The sequence below is a fragment of the Brassica napus genome, chromosome A5, assembly GCF_020379485.1.
Source record: "Brassica napus cultivar Da-Ae chromosome A5, Da-Ae, whole genome shotgun sequence".
In the NCBI taxonomy this organism is placed as follows: domain Eukaryota; kingdom Viridiplantae; phylum Streptophyta; class Magnoliopsida; order Brassicales; family Brassicaceae; genus Brassica; species Brassica napus.
Genome location: NC_063438.1, coordinates 16,158,997 through 16,182,997, shown reverse-complemented (window position 1 = coordinate 16,182,997; position 24,001 = coordinate 16,158,997). Strand labels below are relative to the sequence as shown.

Sequence of the window (24,001 nt, the reverse complement as noted above, 5' to 3'; positions counted from 1 at the left end):
GTGGGTGACAATGATTTGGTATAGCGGAATGGTCAACCGGTTGCTTTACGTCGAGTGACGTGTTGTTGCGGTCATCGGTCACCGTTGACTCATTGGAATCGATGGATGGAAAAGTGGGGGTGTCGATCGATTCCGAGTACTCTGTTTCGTACTCCGATTCGTACTCTGCCCCACAATGGGATGCGCCAATGAAGCCAAGTTCTTTCCCGTAATCCACAGAATTAATAACCTTTCTCTTAGGTTGGATAGGGTCGTAGTGGATGTTGGGGTCTATCAGCGTCAGACACAATTTGTTTTTGTTCATGTCACATATAGCTCCTATTGTAGCTAGGAAAGATCTTCCAAGCAGAAGTGAAGAGTTCCAGTTAAGCTTAATGTCTAGGACTTGAAAATCTACCGGGACAAGGGTATTACCAATCTGTACCTCCAGATCTCTTATGATACCTCCTGATCGTTTCTCTGAAAGATCCACGAAGGTGAAGGATTCTGTTGAAGGTTCGATGGTCAAACCAAGCTGGTCTGCCATGATCCTAGGGAGGATACTAACTGATGCTCATGTGTCACACATTGAATGGGGAAATTTAACACCCTTGACTACGCATGGTATTGCAAACTTCCCAGGATCACTCTTCTTCGTCAATGTGATCCTTTGTCTCATCTTCTCTCTGACTTGATGAAACATTCTCCTAATGTCCTCCTCAGTTACCTTTGTTTCTCTGAAGAACATCCACAACCGGTGTGTGAAGTAAGCTTCATCAAAAGGTTTTTCGATTGGGATTCTGAGGATTTTTTTAGTGAAACCATCCATCTCCTTATCGTTAGCTTCCCTCTTAAGGTTCTTAGGAATTTTCTCCTTTCTTTTCTTTAACCTTCTCCCTTCAGTTTCCTGATTTTCTTGAACTGGTTCTGGTGAACTATTTAAAGGGTTGGGTTTTGGTTCGGGTGGTTTAGCTAATGGTTTTGGTGGTCATTTGAGTGCGTTGATATAGTCAATATCGATTGAGGATAACCGCACTCGGTATGTCAGAGGTGCCTGTCGATCGATGGGAGGTGTGTTGTGACGATCGACGTCGGACTCACTCTGTCGATCGATGGCTGGCTCAGCCAATCGATCGATTTTATCATAGAAAGGAGAGGGTGGGTGAGGATGCTTAGCTGTGAATTCCTCATGAGTTAGAATTCGAACCGCATTGCAATCAGTCGATTTGGCAGACGACGACGATCGATGACTGGAGTTATCTGTCCATCGATCTTCGTCATGGTCTGTCGATCGATACGAGTGCATCAACATCGGTCGACACCATTGGGATCCGGCGAGAGTCATGGAGCTTTCGATTTCGAAGTTTCCTTCCTCGATTTTTTCATGTCTCACCACTTGCCAAAAATCATCATTTATGATGGCATTTACGTGGTGTTTTCCCTTGTCAGCTCCTGCCTCTCTAGCGAAAGCTTCTTGCCTCTTTATAGTTTCGCCAGTCTGAATCACTTGCGTTTCAAGTTTTCTCACCTGAGTCCCTAAGGTCTCGATTTTGGTGTTCAGATAGTTATAGGCGGAGTCAATTTTACCGTTGAAATCCACGGTGATTTGTTGTTGTCCAAACAGTACTCGATCAAGCATTTCTTCGATCTTGCTTTCCTGAGTCTGGGGTGGTGGATTCTGGTAGTAGGAGTTCGCGTAGCTTTTGCTGTTGTTGAAGGGTTTTTGAAATTGTGAACTTTGGTTACTTCTTTGACCATTTCCAAAGAAGTTTTTGTTTCCGCCCTGGTTTCCAAATTTCTGGAATCCGGTACCTCCGATGTAGTTCACACTTTCTTATCCTTCCGTATATGCTACTTCTCCTTCAGCTAATCAGACTTGCTTCCTAAGAAGCTAGTGCACCACATCTAACTTAGCTCTTACTTCGTCCATCTGTTCCTTCCCGATAGAGGCTACAGACTTCTTCCGTTCAGAGTCAGTGTTTTTGGTGCTGCTGCTGTTAGCAAGGTTTTCGATAAGTCTCACAGTTTCCAATGGATTCCGAGTAGTGAAGTTTCCTTCACTCACCGTATCAAGAGCCATTTGATACTGTAAGGCGAGACCTCGGAAGAAAGTGCTTAGCAGCTGCACTTCTTTAAATCCGTGGTGTGGACAGTCTCGCTGGAAGAACCTAAATCTAATCCACGCATCTTTGAAGGACTCTCCAGCCTCCTGCGAGAATGTGGAAATTTTGTTTCGAAGTTCTTCAGCGCGCGCCTCATCGAAGAAGTTTCGTAAGAAAGCATTCTTGATGTCGGCCCAGGATGTTAAGGATCCTGTGGGTACCTGCCTAAGCGAGTGCATCGCTTATCCATTCAGCGTGTATCTGAAGAGCTTGCACAGAAGGTAATCTTCGGGGACTCCTTCCATCCGAATAGCAGCGATTAAATCCTCGAACCGTTCTAGATGGTTCATAGGATGCTCGTGCGGTAACCCAGAGTAGGGTATCTGCGACACGAGAGTGTAGTATTGAGGCTTCAGCTCGAAATTCTGCTTCTGGATCTCTGGAAGTCGAATAGCTGATCTGTTGGAATAGTACTCATCTGGGCGATTGTAGTCGGCCAGTGGTTTCGATCGAGCGTCCTCATCTATAGGTTGAGCAGCTCCTATAGCATCAGCATCAGGGATTACAGTCCCCTGAGCATCTATTTTCTGACATGTTGCATTACACAGATGACCGTCCTGGTCATACAGGTTTTCGTTCTCGCCCTGTGTTAGAATAATAAAGTTTATCATTTTTGACGACACGGTATCGATCGACGTACGCGGTACAATATCGATCGTTGTCGAACGATTAGGATCGATCGACGATGAAGGTCTGGTGTCGGTCGACGGTTGGTTGTGCGTATCAATCGACGACAAAGTTGTTGCGCTAGCGATGTGGAACGTTGACCTCTACGGATGGTGCGTTCCAAGTGAGCAGGATCGTCTGAGAACAGCAAGTCTTTCTCCTTGTTGCTTCTGGTACCGCTGGGCATGCACCTGAAAAGACAAGAAAAAGATTAATGTTAGAAAGGGGGTAGAGAAGAGAATAAGAATCAATAAAACTAAATCTAATGGCGATCAAAGCTCCCCGGCAACGGCGCCAAATTTGATACCACTCAAATTACCCTAAGGAGTGTTACTCTCATCAAAAGAGGTTCAGATGTAGTACTTAGGGATCAAATCCATAAGGAGCTAGGGAACAATCAAATTACCATAAGGAGTTGTAAATGTTTAAATTAAATGGCAATAGTAACAAGCGAAGTAAATAGTAAATGTAACTTGATTGGAAATGATATTAGATGCAGGGCCACTATTCAGGTGTTGGAGATTATAATATCTATAGATGCCTATCTGTTGCATGCATGATATGTTAGAGCTCAACCGCTTAACTCAATGATCAGCTGTCACATGTTTCACTGGTTAACAAGCTAGATCTCGTGTCTCAACGGTTAGTATGTTTACAACGAAAGAGTGTCGACCGATGGTGCTATAGGGACGTCGATCGATACACCTTTACCTACGTCGACCGATAGTCAGTTGAGGACATCGATCGACGGGTTCTAGCCAGGCTTATGCGCGAGTATGATATGCCCTATTAAGATACTAAATTGGCGGTTAGCCCTCTCTAGCAGTCCTAATATGATAGATATATGTCAGGAAGGGATAACAAGGGTGCTTGAGTATGCAATCCTATGATCAAGTTCTAGTTAGCAAAGCTAAAACAAGCAATGAATACAAATCTATCATGAATATCACAACAAGGCAGATCTATAGTTTGGGGCTAATCCCACAAACCTATCTGAACCCTGGATCTAATAAATGAACTACTCAGACATACCAAAGCAATTCATGACAATGAAGAAAGGGAAATTCATAGTATAGATGAAAAGAAAATGAAAACAAGGAGTTCCAATCACAAGTGATCTTCTCTCCAAAACTCTCTCTCTCTCTCTCTCAAAGTAAAACTGTAACAAAAAGCTCTCCCTGCAGTCAAAAAATTTAGGCAGTATATAATCTACTAGGTTAAAAACTCGTCAGGGAATTTTCGTAATTTGGCTTGGACTAGGGCTTCAAGTCCGCTGGATCCGAAATGTCGCATGTCCGATGTCTCGACATCGATCGATGGTACTTGTGTACATCGATCGATATTAATCTTCATTTGTCGAGGCATCTCATGGTGTCGATCGACAGCACTGGATGTGTATCGATCGATTGTTCTTCATCTCGTCGACGTCTACATGGTCAGCTCGGGCGAAATGACCTTTAAGCTCCAAAATGCTCCAAAGTCATAGCTTTACTCCGAAATGCACCTGAGCCTGAAAACATACCTAGAAGAGTAGAAAACATAGATATATATATATATATAGTAAAACACCTATATACCATGGATGAAAACAGGTCAAATCCAAGGTATATCACTCGCCCATCTCGACGTCGGAATCTCTCTTGTCACCTTGGGAGGAAGACATGTTGTAAGCAAAAGTTTTGGAGCTTGAGAGGTTTTTGAAGGTATGAAGAAGGGAAGGTGTGAAGAAAATGAATAACAAGAGCTCACTACTTATAGAAGTATGGGTTCGGAGTTCGTATCTTTAACACACATACTGTCTCGATAACTTTTCTTCCGCGGAGTTTAAAGTGTGAACTTCGTCCAATACGCTTAACCTTGCCAAAATCGTCAATCCGCCCGCTAGAGTCACGACTCTAACGATCTGGGGGGCTAACTGTTGGGGTCAAAAACGGTTGCGACGAAGTTAACATTCAAAAACGTCAGAGGGAGAAAATGAGAATTTCTCTGATGAATACTTTGCGATTCTTTCTTATGAAAAAGCTTTGCGGAGGAAAAAACGAGACGTCCGACGAGAGCTTGAAACAGGTCGTTACGCAGCGACTAAACGCGCCACGCTCGGTCGCTACATAGCGACCGAGCTCGAGCCAAAGATCGGTTGCTACGTAGCGACCGAGCATCCGTCCCGCTCGGTCGCTACGTAGAGACCGAGCGTTCGTCCTGCTTGGTCGCTACATAGCAACCAAGCTCGAGCCAAAGCTCGGTCGCTACATAGCGACCGGGCTCAAGCCAAAGCTCGGTCGCTACGTAGCGACCGAGCTCTTCCGAAACATTGATACGACACCAGTCCATGCATTCTCGCCAAACCTTCGATGCTATCTCCCGAAGACCGTAGCGAACTCGGTTCAAGTTTTCCGCTATCCTAAATCATCAATCAAACTTTGCGGATTGAAACCGCGGAAAGTTCGTTCTTTATCGAAAGAAGTTGCAGTAAACGCTTCGAGTCAGAAGACGACCCAAAGGGACCTAAAACATGACTCGAGGCCAACCATGCGATTTTTTAACCAAAAGCCCGTAAACCGTAGCATGGTTTACGCTTGGCGCGCAAGGAAAGATAAATGTCAAGTTTCCGCGGATAAATACGAAATTTTGAGGATAACTACGAAGATCGGAAAAAATGGAATATCTCCATTTTATGCTATGACGGCTTAAGGGCAGAAGAGTAAAAGCGTAAACCGACCTTGGAGCTAGTATATAAGGAGTCCTAGGCGAGAGGCATGGGAGGGAGACTTTCCGAGCAAACTTTGCACTTAGAGCAATTTAGGCAACTTTCCGTTTTTGTTATTTCGAGCTGCGACTCAATTAGGTTTAGCCGTCTTAGGGTTGCTAGAACTAGGAATCTCGCCGACAGCTCTCGAGCCCAGGCTTATACCTTGTTGTAAACGCTCATACGCAAATTCGGAATAAGATCTACTTTGCTCTCTTTTCGATTTCTTATACTTTATCGTTGTTATTCTCGTGTTCTGATTGCTTGACGTGTGGTATTAGCAGATATCCGGGTCCTCTGGTAAATTTGGGTTTTCCTAGTTTTTTTATTTAAACGGAAATCGACAGTGTGAATTTCGGTTCCCACATAAGATACCTATTAGAGGAATATGAAACTTGAAACTGTTTGACAAAAGTATTAGAGCTTTCTTTATTCCTGAATTTACATCTAACTTGCTGTCTGTTAAGAAATACACAACTGATTTAAATTGCAATGTTATATTCAGTCCTAATGATGAGAAGTTTCAGGATATTGAGAGCAGCCAATTGATTGGAAAAGGAATCACTAAAGGAGAGTTGTATTTGCTTGAAGAACTTGATCATGTTTCCAATTACAATTGCTCATTTACCTCTGCTTCTAGTTTGAATAAAAATGCATTGTGGCATACTAGATTAGAACATCCTCATGGAAGGGCTTTGAACTTGATGTTACCAGGTGTTTTATTTGAGAATAAGGATTGTGAAGCTTGCATATTAGGCAAGCATTGAAAAACTATGTTTCCAAAGTCTACTAGTGTTTATGATAAGTGCTTTGATCTGATTCATTATGATGTTTGGACTGCACCTTGCATATCTAGAGATAATCATAAATACTTTTTCACATTCATTGATGAAAAATCCAAATACACCTGGTTAACTTTTATACCATCAAAAGATAGGGTGATAGATGCATTTAAGAACTTTCAAGCTTATGTAACTAACCATTATCATGCCAAGATTAAAATTTAGAGATCAGATAATGGAGGAGAGTACACAAGCTATGCGTTCAGAATCCATCTAAACCACCATGGGATCTTGCATCAAACAAGCTGTCCTTATACTCCTCAACAAAATGACGTGGCTGAGAGGAAGAATAGGCACTTGATGGAGGTTGCTAGATCACTGATGTTCCAAGCCAATGAACCAAAGAGATTTTGGAGTGATGCTGTTGCCACTACTTGCTATCTAATCAATAGAATTCCCACAAAGGTGTTGAAGGATCAAGCCCCATTTGAAGTTCTAAACAAGCACAAGCCATCAGTGGATTACTTGAGAGTATTTGGATGCTTATGCTATGTTTTGGTACCAGGGGAGTTGAGAAACAAGTTAGAAACAAGAAGCACTAAGGCAATGTTCATTGGCTACTCAACAACACAAAAGGGATACAAGTTCTATGATCCATATACTAGAAGAGTTCTTATCTCTAGAGATGAGAAGTTTATAGAAGCAAGAGGGTATTATGAAAAAAAGAATCAAGAGGATCTAAAGGAGTTAACATCAGATAAGGCCGGAGCTTTGAGACTGATCTTGGAAGGTCTAGGAATCAAGATGAACCAGGATCCGAATGTTGGTGGTGGAAACCAACAAGAGAGCTACGTAGCACCTGTTGAAGCTAATCAAACACCTCGCCTTGATCATGAGGGAGGAAGTGAGCCTGAAACTCAAGAAAATGGGCAAGATGGAGCCGGCTTGAGTAAAGAAGGAGAAGAGAGTAACTCAGGCTCTCATAATCAAGGTGACCAAAGAGAAGGAGATGTAGAAGCTCAGGTTGAAGGACAAGAACCAAGTGTCAAAGATGAGCCGGTTCGAGATCAACCAGTATTGAGAAGAAGCACAATGCTGAGAAAGGATCCTTTTAGCTGGGTAAAATGGCCAAGATGGAGCCGGCTTGAGTGAAGAAGGAGAAGAGAGTAACTCAGGCTCTCATAATCAAGGTGACCAAAGACAAGGAGATGTAGAAGCTCAGGTTGAAGTACAAGAACCAAGTTTCCAAGATGAGCCGGTTCAAGATCAACCAGTATTGAGGAGAAGCACAAGGCTGAGAAAGGATCCTTCTAGCTGGGTAAACACGAGAGTGTATTACAATGCCCAGGCTGTGGAGCATCCTACTCAGGCTGTGTGTTCCTTTGCTCAATATCCTGAAGAGTATTGTGCTGTTATGGTGAACTTGGATGAGAACTATTTTCCAAGAAGCTATGAAGAGGCAATGTTAGATAAGGAGTGGAAGGAATCAGTGGGAGCTGAGGCAGGAGTTATTAAAAAGAATGATACATGGTATGAGAGTGAGCTACCTAAGGAAAAGAAGGCTGTGTCTAGTAGATGGATCTTAACAATCAAGTACAAGGCTGATGGGCAGATTGATAGAAAGAAGTCAAGGCTGGTTGCAAGAGGCTTCACACAAACCTATGGAGAGGATTACATTGAGATATTTGCACCAGTAGCTAAGTTACATACAATCCGGATTGTACTAAGCTTGGCTGTGAACCTTGGATGAGGCTTATGGTAAATGGATGTGAAGAATGCCTTTCTACAAGGAGAGCTTGAGGATGAAGTCTATATGCATCCTCCACCAGGCCTGGAACACTTAGTGAAGAAGGGAAACGTGTTGAGACTGAAGAAAGGCATCTATGGATTGAAGCAATCACAAGGAGCTTGGTACAACAAGTGATATACCTTGGATTTGACCCGTTTTCATCCATGGTACATAAGTATTTTACTATATATATATCTATGTTTTCTACTCTTCTATGTATGTTTTCAGGTTCAGGTGCATTTCGGAGTAAAGCTATGACTTTGGGACATTTTGGAGCTTAAAAGACATTTCACCCGAGCTGACCACGTAGAGGTCGACGAGAGGAAGAACAATCGATCGATGCGCATCAGTGCTGTCGATCGAGACCAGGAGATGCCTCGACAGATGAATATTAATATCGATCGATATACACAAGTACCATCGATCGATGTCGAGACATCAGACACGCGACATTTTGGATCCAGCGGACTTAAAACCCAAGGCCAAGCCAAATTACAAAAATGCGCTGACGAGTTTTTAACCTAGTAGATTATATACTGCCTAAGTGTTTTGACGGCAAAGAGAGCTTTTTGTTACAGTTTCACTTTGAGAGAGAGAGAGAAGAGAGTTTTGGAGAGAAGATCACTTGTGATTGGAACTCCTTGTTTTCATTTCTTTTCATCTATACTATGAGTTTTTATTTCTTCATTGTTATGAATTGCTTTGCTATGTCTGAGTAGTTCAATTATTAGATCCAGGGTTCAGATAGGTTTGTGGGATTAGCCCCAAACTATAAATCTGTCTTGTTGTGATATTCATGATAGATTTGTATTCATTGCTTGTTTTATCCTAGCTAACTAGAACTTGATCAAAGGATTGCATACTCAAGCACCCTTGTTATCCCATCTTAACATCTATCTATCATATTAGGACTGCTAGAGAGGGCTAACCGCCAATTTAATATCTTAATAGGGCATATCATACTCGCGCATAGGCCTGGCTAGAACCCGTCGATCGATGTCCTCAACTGACTATCGATCGACGTTGGCAAAGGTGTATCGGTCGACGTCCCAATAGGACCATCGATCGACATTCTCTCATTGTCGACATACTAACCGTTGAGACACGAGATCTAGTCTGTTAACCAGTGAAACATGCGACAGCTGATCACTGAGTTAAGCGATTGAACTCTAACATATCATGCATGCAACAAATAGGCATCTATAGGTATTATAATCTCTAACATCTGAATAGTGGTCCTGCATCTAATATCATTTCCAACTAAGTTACATTTATTATTTACTTCGCTTGTTACTATTGCTATTTCATTTAAATATTTACAACTCTTAGAATTAATAAACACTAGATTTAATTGTTCCCTAGCTCTTTATGGATTTGATCCCTAAGTACTACATCTGAACCTCTTTTGATGAGAGTAACACTCCTTAGGGTAATTTGAGTGGTATCAAATTTGGCGCCGTTGCCGGGGAGCTTTGATCGCCATTAGATTTAGTTTTATTTATTCTTATTCTCTTCTCTACCCCCTTTCTAACATTAATATTTTTCTTGTCTTTTCAGGTGCATGCCCAGCGGTACCAGAAGCAACAAGGAGAAAAACTTGCTGTTCTCAGACGATCCTGCTCACTTGGAATGCACCATCCGTAGAGGTCAACGTTCCACATCGCTAGACGTAACAACTTTGTCGTCGATTGATACGCACAACCAACCGTCGACCGACACCAGACCTTCATCATCGATCGATCCTAATCGTTCGACAACGATCGATATTACACCGCGTACGTCGATCGATACCGTGTTGTCAAAAATGGTAAACTTTATTATTCTAACACAGGGCGAGAACGAAAACCTGTATGACCAGGACAGTCATCTGCGTAATGCAACAGGTCAGAAAATAGACGCTTAGGGGACTGTAATCCCTGATGCTGATGCTACAGGAGCTGCTCAACCTATAGATGAGGACGCTCGGTCGAAACCACTTGCCGACTACAATCGCCCAGATGAGTACTATTCTAACAGATCAGCTAATCGACTTCCAGAGATCCAGAAGCAGAATTTCGAGCTGAAGCCTCAATACTACACTCTCGTGTCGCAGATACCCTACTCTGGGTTACCGCACGAGCATCCTATGGACCATCTAGAATGGTTCGAGGATTTAATTGCTGCTATTCGGATGGAAGGAGTCCCCGAAGATTACCTGCTGTGCAAGCTCTTCAGATACACGCTGAATGGAGTAGCGATGCACTCGCTTAGGCAGCTACCCACATGATCCTTAACATCCTGGGCCGACATCAAGAATGCTTTCTTACGAAACTTCTTCGATGAGGCGCGCGCTGAAGAACTTCGAAACAAAATTTCCACATTCTCGCAGGAGGCTGGAGAGTTCTTCAAAGATGCGTGGATTAGATTTAGGTTCTTCCAGTGAGACTTTCCACACCACAGATTTAACGAAGTGCAGCTGCTAAGCACTTTCTTCCGAGGTCTCGCCTTACAGTATCAAATGGCTCTTGATACGGCGAGTGAAGGAAACTTCACTACTCGGAATCCGTTGGAAGCTGTGAGAAGTCTGTAGCCTCTATCGGGAAGGAACAGATGGACGAAGTAAGAGCTAAGTTAGATGTGGTGCACGAGCTTCTTAGGAAGCAAGTCTGTTCAGCAGAAGGAGAAGTTGCAGATACGGAAGGAGAAGAAAATGTGAACTACATCAGAGGTACCGGATTCCAGAAATTTGGAAACCAGAGCGGAAACATAAACTTCTTTGGAAATGGTCAAAGAAGTAACCAGAGTTCACAATTTCAAAAACCCTTCAACAACAACAAGAGCTACTCAAACTCTTACTACCAGAATCCACCACCTCAGACTCAAGAAAGCAAGATCGAAGAGTGTTGAGTTGAGTTGAGTATATGAGTATGGAGAGAAGAGGAGTTGAAGAGAAGAAGAGATGGAGAAGCTTAGGGAGTTTGGGAGTGGATGGTACGGACGTCCGTACAAGGCCGTACATGGCCGTACCGTCCGTACCAAATGTCTCGACCAAAACTTACCCAACCTCGACCAAGTGAAACGGTAACAAGGAAATGTTACCTTGGGGACTTAAGGAGAAGGGATCAGACCGTTGAGTGGATAAGGGAAGAGCGTGCCAGGCTGGAACATGCTGTAAAGAGGCAAAGCGTGTGAGCCTTATCATCCAATCATCCGGAAAGCAACCTTGACTCTACATGCTTCAATAGTGCCCATTTCGACTCTTGTAAACCCTTATGCTTTCCATATAAATATGTAACCTCACTCATTAATAAGATTAAGCAGTTCTGAGTCTCTCAAATCTCTTAAGACAATGATTCTCTTTTAGACACTGAACGGCTCTCTAGTCTCTTAATCTTTCACTAACTTCTCTTAATCTCTTCTTAAACTCTCTCTTTTATTCTGATTACTCTAAGGATCTCTTAATCTTATATGGTACCAGAGCCAGGTTCATTTGAATCTGGGGTTTGATCTTTAGAGAGTTACAAGCTAAAGGCTTTGAAGCTACACACGAGTAGTTTTGAAGGTGTTGAAGCTGTGATACGTTCTAGTTGAAGCTGTGCTACGTTCTGTGTGTTTGCGTGATTCTAGACTCAAGGTTGGTGTGTACGAGATTCAAGACTCAAGTTTTTCAAGTCAAGCTGAGCAAAGATGGAACATGGGATGAACATGAGGATGAAGGTAGCGGTTACTTTCAAAGGTAGCAACTACCTTGTGTGGTCTCGGATGGTGAAGACTGCGGTGGGTAGTAAGGGTTTGTGGGGGCACATCACAACAGGGGAGGCTCCGAAACTCATTACTCAGGGAGGAGATCAAGAAGAGGTCTCCAATGAAGCGGCTGTGGAGAAATGGCAACAAGAAGACATGCTGGTGATGACGGTTCTACACGCATCCTTGGACCCAGCTATCTTGGATGCCTACAGCTACTGTGAATCAGCCAAAGAGCTGCGGGACACGCTGAAGAAGGTGTATGGGAACACTTCCAACCTCAGCCGTGTGTTTGAAGTGAAGCTAGCGATCAACCGTCTTGCACAAGAGGACATGGAGTTCACTAAGCACTTGGGGAGGTTCAGGTCCTTATGGTCAGAGCTGGAGATGCTGAGGCCGAGCACAACTGATCCAGATCAGTTGAATGAGAGGCGCGAGCAAGACAAGGTCTTTGAGTTGCTTCTCACACTGAACCCGGCCTACACTCAACTCATCCAGCACATGTTGAGGTCAGACAAGCTTCCGGACCTTGAGGAGGTGTGTGCGCAAATCCAAAGGAAGCAGGGATCTATGGGGTTGTTTGGAGGAAAGGGGGAGCTCTCTCTTGCCAATCAAGCAGCTCATGAGGACTCAACCGAGGCACCACAAGCAAACAAGGCATCTCACGGGAAGTACGAGGACAGGAAGTTCAATGGCAACTGTGATCATTGCAAGAAGCATGGTCATAAGAAGAGCCAATGCTGGATACTACACCCACACCTCAAGCCGGCCAAGTTCATGAAGGAGCGTGAGGGAAGGGCAAATGTGACTGAAGGTTCAAGTGGAGCTGGCACCAGCAAGACGAGTGAAGTGGATGGGCTTGGAGGAAATGATGGGAATGGGAAGTCTCTGGTGGCTTACACGGGCGCCTCAAGCTCACGCAGCAATGATGACTACATTAAGAGATCAGACCTTGATGCTCTCTTCAAAATGCTAAAGGAAAACGGTAACACTTATGGTTATTCCTTTGGAGCTTCTATGATTGCATATAAGGATGATCACTTGATTAGAGAACTAGTAGAACGGTTAGAAGCTAGGAATGAGTATAGAAATGCCCACATTGCTAGAACTGATAGGATGCATCCATCACTTAGTAATCTATGTCATAATGCTAAACAAGTAGATAAACCATTGATTGTTGATTCTGGTGCATCACATCATATGATAAGTGATGAGAACTTGATTAAGGATATAGAACCTACGCATGGGCATGTGATGATAGCAAATGGGGATAAGATACCTATTAGAGGAATAGGAAAGCTTAAGTTGTTTAACAAAGAATCTAGAGCTTTTTACATGCCTGAAATCACATCAAACCTATTATCTGTGAAGAAATGTACTAATGATTTACAATGCAATGTTATCTTTAGTCCTAATGATGTGAAGTTTCAGGATATTGAGAGCAGCAGATTGATTGGGAAAGGGGTGACTAAGGGAGATCTTTATATGCTTGAAGAACTCACTTCTGTTCCTGATTATAGTTGCTCGTTTACTTCTGCTTCTTTGTTGAATAAAAATGCATTGTGGCATGCTAGAGTAGGACACCCTCATGTTAAAGCTTTGAACTTAATGGTACCAGGTGTTGTGTTTGAGAACAAAGATTGTGAAGCTTGTATTTTAGGCAAGCATTGTAGAACTGTGTTTCAAAAGTCTACTACCGTTTATGATAATTGCTTTGATCTAATTCATTCAGATGTGTGGACTGCCCCTTTGCTTATCTAGAGATAGTTATAAGTATTTTGTTACATTCATTGATGAAAAATCCAAATACACCTGGTTAACCTTAATTCAGACCAAAGATAGGGTGCTTGATGCATTTAGGAACTTTCAAACTTATGTAACTAACCATTATCATGCTAAGATTAAAATTTTGAGATCAGATAATGGAGGAGAGTACACAAGTCATGCATTCAAGCAACACTTATCACAACATGGGATCCTACATCAAACAAGCTGTCCGTATACTCCACAGCAAAATGGAGTGGCTGAGAGGAAGAATAGGCACCTCATGGAAGTGGCAAGGTCACTTATGTTTCAGAGTAATGTTCCAAAGAGATTTTGGAGTGATGCGGTTTCCACTGCTTGTTACTTGATAAACAGAACTCCAACCAAGGTTCTGAATGAGAAGGCTCCATTTGAAGTTCTGAACAGGTACAAACCAGCTCTTGATTACTTGCGAGTCTTTGGATGCCTATGCTTTGTGCTCAAACCAGGAGAGATGATCAACAAGCTAGAAGCAAGAAGTACTAAGGCTGTGTTCATAGGATACTCAGCTACACAGAAAGGATACAAATGCTATGATCCTATAGCAAGGAGAGTTCTTGTATCTAGAGATGTGAAGTTCTTGGAAGATAGAGGATACTATGAAGAAAAGAACCAAGAAGACCTGAAGGACTTAACATCAGACAAGGCCACCACCTTGCGGATCATCCTTGAAGGTCTTGGAATCAGTACATCCCAGGATCCGAGGAATCACGCAACTACACATCCTGAAGTTGGTTCACCATCCCACCTTGATCATGAGGGAGGAGAGGAGCATGAGGAGCCTATGCAAGAGGCTAATCAGGATGAAGGAGGAGTAGAGAATGAAGGAGAAGAGAGCATAGGCTCTGATGGTCATGGTCATGATCATGGTGTGAGACAAACACCTTCTCAAGATGAAGTGGTAGAAGAACAACAGGAAGAAGAACCGGTTGTGCAGCCACTAAGAAGGAGTACAAGGATAAGGAAGGATCCTTCTAGCTAGGTAAACACGAGAGTGTACTACAATGCCCAAGCTGTGGAGCATCCTTCTCAAGCCGTGTGCTCCTTTGCTCAATATCCAGAAGAACATTGTGCCTTCATGGTTAACTTGGATGAGAACTACATCCCAAGAAGCTATGAAGAAGCAATCATGGATAAAGAATGGAAGGAGTCAGTTGGAGCTGAGGCAGGAGCTATGATCAAGAATGACACATGGTATGAGAGTGAGTTACCAAAAGGGAAGAAGGCTGTGACTAGTAGATGGATATTCACAATCAAGTACAAAGCGGATGGAAAGATTGAGAGGAAGAAGTCAAGGCTAGTTGCAAGAGGTTTCACTCAAACTTATGGAGAAGATTACATAGAAACCTTTGCACCAGTAGCTAAACTACACACAATCCGGATTGTATTAAGCTTGGCTGTGAATCTTGGATGGGGGTTATGGCAAATGGATGTGAAGAATGCGTTTCTACATGGAGAACTTGAGGATGAAGTGTATATGCATCCACCTCCAGGCCTTGAACACTTAGTAAAGAGTGGGAATGTGTTGAGATTGAAGAAAGCCATCTATGGACTGAAGCAATCACCAAGAGCTTGGTACAACAAGTTGAGCACTACTCTAAATGGCCGAGGCTTCAAGAAGTCTGAACTAGATCACACTCTCTTCACACTCTGACTCCCTCAGGTATGATTGCACTCCTTGTGTATGTTGATGATATCATTATCACAGGGAGTGATAAGGAAGGTATCATAGCAACCAAGGAGTTTCTTAAATCCATGTTTGAGATTAAAGACTTGGGAGAAATGAAATACTTCCTTGGAATTGAGATATGTAGATCCAAGGAAGGTTTGTTCATGTCCCAAAGGAAATATACACTTGATCTTTTGAAAGGTGCAGGTGCTTATGGAGGCAAGACAGCAAGGATGCCTATGGAGGATGGCTACAAAGTCCCACGAGAGGGGGAGATTGAAGACAGCAAACCTTATCAGGATCCTAAACTCTATAGAAAACTAGTTGGCAAATTGATTTATCTTACTATAACTAGACCTGACATTTGTTTTGCTGTGAATCAGGTGAGTCAACACATGCAAGTGCCTAAGGAGCATCACTGGCGCATGGTGGAGAGGATCTTGATGTATCTCAACGGCTCACCTGATCAAGGAGTATGGATGGGCTGCAATGGAAGCACTGAAGTGGTGGGATATTGTGATGCGGATTGGGCTGGTGATAGAGCAGACAGGAGATCAACCACAGGCTATTGCACATTCATTGGAGGCAACTTGGTGACTTGGAAGAGCAAGAAGCAGAAGGTAGTGTCATGTTCAAGTGCAGAAGCCGAGTATAGAGCCATGCTGAAGCTCACCAACGAGTTGGTATGGATCAAAGGCATCTTGAAGCACTTGGAGATTGATCAAGCAACTCCAATGACAATGCATTGTGACAATCAAGCTGCCATCCACATTGCATCCAACTCGGTGTTTCATGAGAGGACCAAGCACATTGAAGTTGATTGCCACAAGGTGAGACAGATGATTGTGCTAGGGGTGATCTTGCCATGCTATACAAGGAGTGAAGATCAGCTAGCGGATGTGTTCACCAAGGCTGCAAGGCAAAAGACTATGGAGTCCATTCACATCAGATTGGGACTCATAGATCTTGGGAAGAGAAGGAGCTAATCCCCTTAGCTGCAAGGTCTTTACTCTTTTTCCCTCATCAAAGTTTTATCCCATTGGGTTTTCTTTGGTGAGGTTTTTAATGAGGAAGATCTTGTAGCCTTCCAAGCTTAGACTTTCACAAAGCTAAGCTTGAGGGGGAGTGTTGAGTTGAGTTGAGTATATGAGTATGGAGAGAAGAGGAGTTGAAGAGATGGAGAAGCTTAGGGAGTTTGGGAGTGGATGGTACGGACGTCCGTACAAGGCCGTACATGGCCGTACCGTCCGTACCAAATGTCTCGACCAAAACTTACCCAACCTCGACCAAGTGAAACGGTAACAAGGAAATGTTACCTTGGGGACTTAAGGAGAAGGGATCAGACCGTTGAGTGGATAAGGGAAGAGCGTGCCAGGCTGGAACAGACTGTAAAGAGGCAAAGCGTGTGAGCCTTATCATCCAATCATCCGGAAAGCAACCTTGACTCTACATGCTTCAATAGTGCCCATTTCGACTCTTGTAAACCCTTATGCTTTCCATATAAATATGTAACCTCACTCATTAATAAGATTAAGCAGTTCTGAGTCTCTCAAATCTCTTAAGACAATGATTCTTTCTTAGACACTAAACGGCTCTCTAGTCTCTTAATCTTTCACAAACTTCTCTTAATCTCTTCTTAAACTCTCTCTTTTATTCTGATTACTCTAAGGATCTCTTAATCTCATAAAGAGATGCTTGATCGAGTACTGTTGGGACAACAACAAATCACCGTGGATTTCAACGGTAAAATAGACTCCGCCTACAACAATCTGAACACCAAAATCGAGACCTTAGGGACTCAGGTGAGAAAACTTGAAACACAAGTAATTCAGACTGGCGAGACTATAAAGAGGCAAGAAGCTTTCGCTAGAGAGGCAGGAGCTGATAAAGGAAAACACCACGTAAATGCCATCATAGATGATGATTTTTGGCAAGTGGTGAGAAATGAAAAGCTTGAGAAAGGAGAATTCGAAATCAAAAGCTCCATGAGTCTCGTCGGATCCCAATGGTGTCGACTGATGTCGATGAACTCGCATCGATCGATAGACCATGACGAAGATAGATGGACGGATTACTCCAGTCATCGATCGACGTCGTCCGCAGAATCGACTGAATGCAATGCGGTTTGAATTCTAACTCATGAAAAATTTGCAGCTAAGCATCCTCACCCACCCTCCCCATTCTATGATAAAATCGATCGATCGGTTGAGCCAACCATCGATCGACAAAGTGAGTCCGATGTCGATCGTCACAACACACCCCCCATCGATCGACTGGCACCTCTGACATACCGAGTGCGATTACCCTCAATCGATAATGATTATATCAACGCACTCAGACCACCACCTAAACCATTAGCTAACCCACCCGAACCAAAACCCAACCCTTTAAATAGTTCACCAGAACCAGTTCAGGAAAATCAGGAAACTAAAGGGAGAAGGTTAAGGAAAAGAAAGGAGAAAATTCCTAAGAACCTTAAGAGGGAAGCTAACGAGAAGTAGATTGATGGTTTCACAAAAAGAATCCTCAGAATCCCAATCGAAAAAGCTTTTGATGAAGCTTACTTCACACACCAGTTGTGGATGTTCTTCAGAGAAACAACGGTAACTGAGGAGAACATTAGGAGAATGTTTCATCAAGTTAGAGAGAAGATGAAACAAAGGATCACATTGACGAAGAAGAGTGATCCTGGGAAGTTTGCAATACCATGCGTAGTCAAGGGTGTTGAATTTCCCCATTCAATGTGTGACACAGGAGCATCAGTTAGTATCCTTTCTAGGATCATGGCAGACCAGCTTGGTTTGACCATCGAACATTCAATAGAATCCTTCACCTTCGTGGATCTTTCAGAAAAACGATCTGGAGGTATCATAAGAGATCTGGAGGTACAGATTGGTAATGCCCTTGTCCCGGTAGAATTTCATGTCCTAGACATCGAGCTTAACTGGAACTCTTCACTTCTGCTTGGAAGATCTTTCCTAGCTACAGTGGGAGCTGTCTAAGACATGAACAAAAAAAAATTGTGTCTGAAGCTCATAGACCCCAACATCCACTATGACCCCATCCGACCTAAGAGAAAGGTCATTAATTCTGTGGATTACGGGAAAGAACTTGGCTTCATTGGCGCATGCCATTGTGGAGCGGAGTACAAAACAGAGTACTCGGAATCGATCGACACCCCAACTTTTCCATCGATCGATTCCAATGAGTCAACGGTGACCGATGATCGCAACAACACGTCACTCGACGTAAAGCAGCCGGTTGACCATTTTGCTCCACCTAATCATTGTTACCCACACTTTGCCTTCCACCCTCCAAGCAAGAGAGGACGTGATGATTATTCCATAGGCAGTTGGGCAGACAGTGGTTTCCATGAAAGTTTTGCAGTTGACACTGTAATCACTTCATCTAACGAGGAACATACAGAGGAATACGATGAGGATTATTGGAAAGAACGTGCAATAGAAATGTCTTTGCAAGATGAAAGATTTGAACCACATAAGTTCACCAACACGTTTCCAACATCGTTCGACAAAGGGCACTCCACATCGGTCGATACTCACCCTTGTCCAGCAAAACAACCGCTCACATCGATCGACACCCGTACAAGAACATCGATCGATATTCGCGCCTTAGCGAAAATTCAGGAGCAGGAGAATATTTCCTCTCCAACTAGGTTTAGAGATACCTATATAAAACGTTTTGCACCCCCAAAACCACCTCCACACACCAGAGCAGACACACAAGCAAAAAAGATGAACACTCTTCCATCTACATCAACAGGAAAATCCATGAAGAGCATTCATCTCAAGAACACAAGTTCTGCAGAAATTACTCTGCCATCGATCGATGCATCTGTACCTACATCGATCGATACTACTCTAAACCCTAATCTTTCTATTTCTAAATTGAATGATAATGCAAACATTGATTACGTTTTTCTAACACCTGATGAATTTGGTATTTTCAGGGACCCAGATGGCAACGCACGTGCAATGGATGGAAGGATCTTACAAGTGTCCAGAGAGGACATACCAGATATCCTTCAAGTAGCCAATGGACCTGACAACCTATTCTCACAGCAACGTGGCACTCCAGATGTCATTCAAACAGATCCAAACAACCACGTAGGAGTCGCCACAACAGAAATCAATCCAGATCTATCACCCCAACCAAAAGGGAAAGCATCGATCGAGGGGGCAACTGAGACATCGATCGATAGGGTAATACCAACGTCGATCGATAAAGATGACCCGACGTTGATCGACAGACGTTATGAATTTGGAAACTGCGCTTATGACATGTACGGAGCCAGAAAGTTCACTTGGGAACGAAGGGACGAGTATGGAGTCTACAGAGATGAGTGTGGACACGCACGAGGCGTAGCTGGTGAGATGATACCTGTCACAAAGGACGACATCAGGAAATTATTGGAAAGAGCATCTCTATTTGAAGAGAGCCACATCTGCCTTCCAGAACATGCCACTTCCTTCACACTCACAAGACTTGCACCAGAACTCTACACCAAAGATGAAATCAATGAGATGGTGTTTGGTATTTGTGGAGCTCAGGAAAGACTGGGAGAGGAGCTCAAATCATTGGTAGAAGATACACATCAACCTTTAGATAGAGGCTACAATGAGCTTTTCAGAAGTATGGTAGAAATGAGGACAGAAATTGAAAGTTTACGTCAGCAACTTGAGAAGGAAGCAACGACCTCAGCATCGATCGACGCACCACATGCACCATCGATGGACGTCAGTCTTCCTACAGCCCAGATCCCTGCAGAACCGCAATGTTCAGCACAACACAAGGATGAATGGGAAGTCTCATACATCGACACGAGGATAAACGACGTGTACTACCCTCTCAACAACAACGTGAACTGGCTAAGCACTAAAATCGAGCTACTATAGCAAGATCTGGACACCGTTCGCAAGAAGGACCAACAAGCAGCCACATCGATCGACGTGTGTAACATCACATCGCTCGACGCTAAGGTCGCAGCCATGAATGAGAGGCTGAGGACTTACGAGGACATGCATGACCGCTTTGTATCACCAGTCATGATAGATTTAAACAAATTGTCTAGTCAAATACTTCATGCCCAAAGGGATATTGATAACATTACAAATCAAAGTTTTTTGCAGGCAAAATCAGCATCGATCGACAGGCTACGAGGGCCTTGGATCGAAGGCAAGAATCCTGTCGAGTTACTTCCTTACACAGCAGCAGAGGTTGACAAGATCACATCCAAGATCTACACTGCTATAGACACCATGGACGAACGACTTGACAAACGCTGCGATGACATCTACTTTCCATTCGACAACAAAATCAGTGGACTAAGCCACGCAGAATGGCTACAGAAAGAAGTCAAAGCCATTCAGAGGCAACTCGCAGCTCCGCACCAGATATCAGCATCGATCGACAGGACGCGAGCGCAATCGCTCGATGGTAAATCGTCGAGATCGACCGATGAACACTTAATCGCATCGATCGATGCAGAGTCTACACCAGCCGGCGAGCAGCTGATACACAAAACGATAGAGTCAATGCAAAAGGAACTGACAGAACTTTCAGCATACGCCTATGACAACATAGGATGGCACCAGGTCAGCATTGACAACGTTCAAGAAAGGCTACATCACATCTCCAATGTACTTGAAAAGATGGATGACAAATGGACAAGAAATGATGAGGCCACAAGAAGTTTCATTGCATCTTGGTCCAGAATGTGCATAGATGACGTGGATGCTTGTTTTCCAACAAGCAGCTGTTTCTCCACCCAATAGCCAATCACTACTACAGTCAAGATAAATGACTATAACCAAGCGCTGAGTGGGAGGCAACCCACTATTAGGTATTTTATTTTGGTTTTATTAGCTAGCGTTTATTTTCTTTCATTTTATTTCTTTCAGATTTAGGAGACCCAATTAGGAGGACCTGAATATCGACCGCCAACGAGACGTCGACATCGCTAGACATAGACAACCGCACGACGATCGATGTAACACTTACCCATCGATCGATATCTAATCCGGTCAGATGTATCTTCCTTACTTGTTACATTTCGTACACCAAGAACTATTCCATCATAACTCCGGCTGAGTTACACTGGGACAGTGTAATTTAAGTCTGGGGGGAGATTTACTGATATAATTTATTTTATTCTTATATAAAAGGAATTTTAATAAATTATACTTAACTATTAAAAATATGGACTATAATATTATATTGATTTAAACTTGAATATTTTAACCAATTTTAGCACCATTTTAGAACTACTGATTGCAGATAACACTATAGATGCTAAAGCAGATCAACCTATCAACTACACACTTGCCTTGAAACGTATGAAGTAACCAAACCTGATTTCCAACACTAAACCTGACATAACTGCTTTTTCTTGGGGCTTGGTATACAGGTCTGGAAGGTAACGCCTTGTGTAGATTATTTATCACATTTTCTCTCTCTAAGTTTCGACCCTAGAATAGTTAGTGAGTTCTATTTAAAAAAAAAATATATATATATATATAAAAAGATCTATTGTTTACTTAGGATGAGTCTGAACAGGACTTGGTGGCTAAAACCATTAAGACTTGATTCATAAAGACTCCAATATAAGAGTTCGAAACGGGACTTGTAGGCGGCAATCTTCAAGGCTCGATTTCGCAAAGAACTTTTGGATATATGTCAAAAAGAAGTGAACAAAACTTGGTGGCAACCACCATTAAGTTTTGATTCATGGAAGCCTGTCCAATCTTGGTCACTGATCCTGCAATGGAAGCAGACTTTGACTTAAGAGAGAAATTTAGAGAGAGAGAAACTAGGAACTAACTTTTACTTTCAGCTCCAGATACCTGTCTGAAATCCTTGCATCCTGTGATCAATACTCCCAAGGTAAAGCATTCACTTTATACTTATGCTAAGAAATGAAATCAGTAGAGGGGATGTCAGACATGAATTTATGAGTTGTGTTATGTTAGAAATGGTTGCTAAGCTAGGATATTGCATAGTATGCTTTTGTGATTAGGACTTTTTAAATGTGGTTGCAAAATTGCTGAGAAAAGATTTCTATGTTTTTAAAATCTAAAGTTCCCAAATATTTTCAAACCTCTTTCAGAGAGACTGCCTGTATGTTTTGCTTGAGTCAGAGAGACTGCCTGTATGTTTTGCTTGAGGACAAGCAAAAGGGTAAGTCTGGAGGAGTTGATATACCTTGGATTTGACCCATTTTTATCCATGGTATATTATTATTTTACTATATATATATCTATGTTTTCTACTCTTCTAGGTATGTTTTCAGGTTCAGGTGCATTTCGGAGTAAAGCTATGACTTTGGGGCATTTTGGAGTTTAAAAGACATTTCACCCGAGCTGACCACATAGAGGTCGACGAGAGGAAGAACAATCGATCGATGTGCATCAGTGCTGTCGATCGATACCAGAAGATGCCTCGACAGATGAAGATTAACATCGATGGATATACACAAGTACCATCGATCGTTGTCGAGACATCAGACACACGACATTTTGGATCCAGCGGACTTAAAACCCAAGGCCAAGCCAAATTACGAAAATGCCCTGACGAGTTTTTAACCTAGTAGATTATATACTGCCTAAGTGTTTTGACGGCAAAGAGAGCTTTTTGTTACAGTTTCACGTTGATAGAGAGAGAAGAGAGTTTTGGAGAGAAGATCACTTGTGATTGGTACTCCTTGTTTTCATTTCTTTTCATCTATACTATGAGTTTCTATTTTTTCATTGTTATGAATTGCTTTGCTATGTCTGAGTAGTTCGATTATTAGATCCAGTGTTCAGATAGGTTTGTGGGATTAGCCCCAAACTATAGATCTGCCTTGTTGTGATATTCATGATAGATTTGTATTCATTGCTTGTTTTAGCCTAGCTAACTAGAACTTGATCATAGGATTTCATACTCAAGCACCCTTGTTATCCCATTCTGACATATATCAATCATATTAAGACTGCTAGAGAGGGCTAACCGCCAATTTAGTATCTTAATAGGGCATATCATACTCGCGCATAGGCCTGGCTAGAACCCGTCGATCAATGTCCTCAACTGACTATCGATCGACGTTGGCAAAGGTGTATTGGTCGACGTCCCAATAGGACCATCGATCGACACACTCTCGTTGTCGACATACTAACCGTTGAGACACGAGATCTAGCATGTTAACCAGTAAAACATGCGACAGCTGATCACTGAGTTAAGCGATTGAGCTCTAACATATCACGCATGCAACAAATAGGCATCTATAGGTATTATAATCTCCAACACCTGAATAGTGGCCCTGCATCTAATATTATTTCCAACCAAGTTACATTTATTATTTATTTCGCTTGTTACTATTGCTATTTCATTTAAACATTTACAACTCTTAGAATTAATAAACACTAGATTTAATTGTTCCCTAGCTCTTTGTGGATTCGATCCCTAAGTACTACATCTGAACCTCTTTTGATGAGAGTAACACTCCTTAGGGTAATTTGAGTAGTATCAACAAGCTTAGTACTACCTTAAATGGCCGAGGCTTCAGGTATGATTGCACTTCTTGTGTATGTTGATGATATTATTATCACATGAAGTGATAAGGAAGGTATCATAGCAACCAAGGAGTTTCTTAAATCCATGTTTGAGATTAAAGACTTGGGAGAA

General features: G+C 42.6%; 2 non-coding genes across 2 annotated transcripts; one reads left to right on the top strand and one right to left on the bottom strand.

Moving 5' to 3' along the window:
- The first annotated feature begins 2,114 nt into the window (after window positions 1-2,114).
- Window positions 2,115-2,221, top strand: LOC125609673. The gene has a single exon (XR_007339825.1). It is a non-coding gene; the product is annotated as a small nucleolar RNA R71 (small nucleolar RNA).
- Window positions 2,222-10,459: 8,238 nt separating this feature from the next.
- LOC125609681 lies at window positions 10,460-10,566 on the bottom strand. Its single transcript, XR_007339833.1, has one exon. It is a non-coding gene; the product is annotated as a small nucleolar RNA R71 (small nucleolar RNA).
- Between the last annotated feature and the right edge of the window lie 13,435 nt (window positions 10,567-24,001).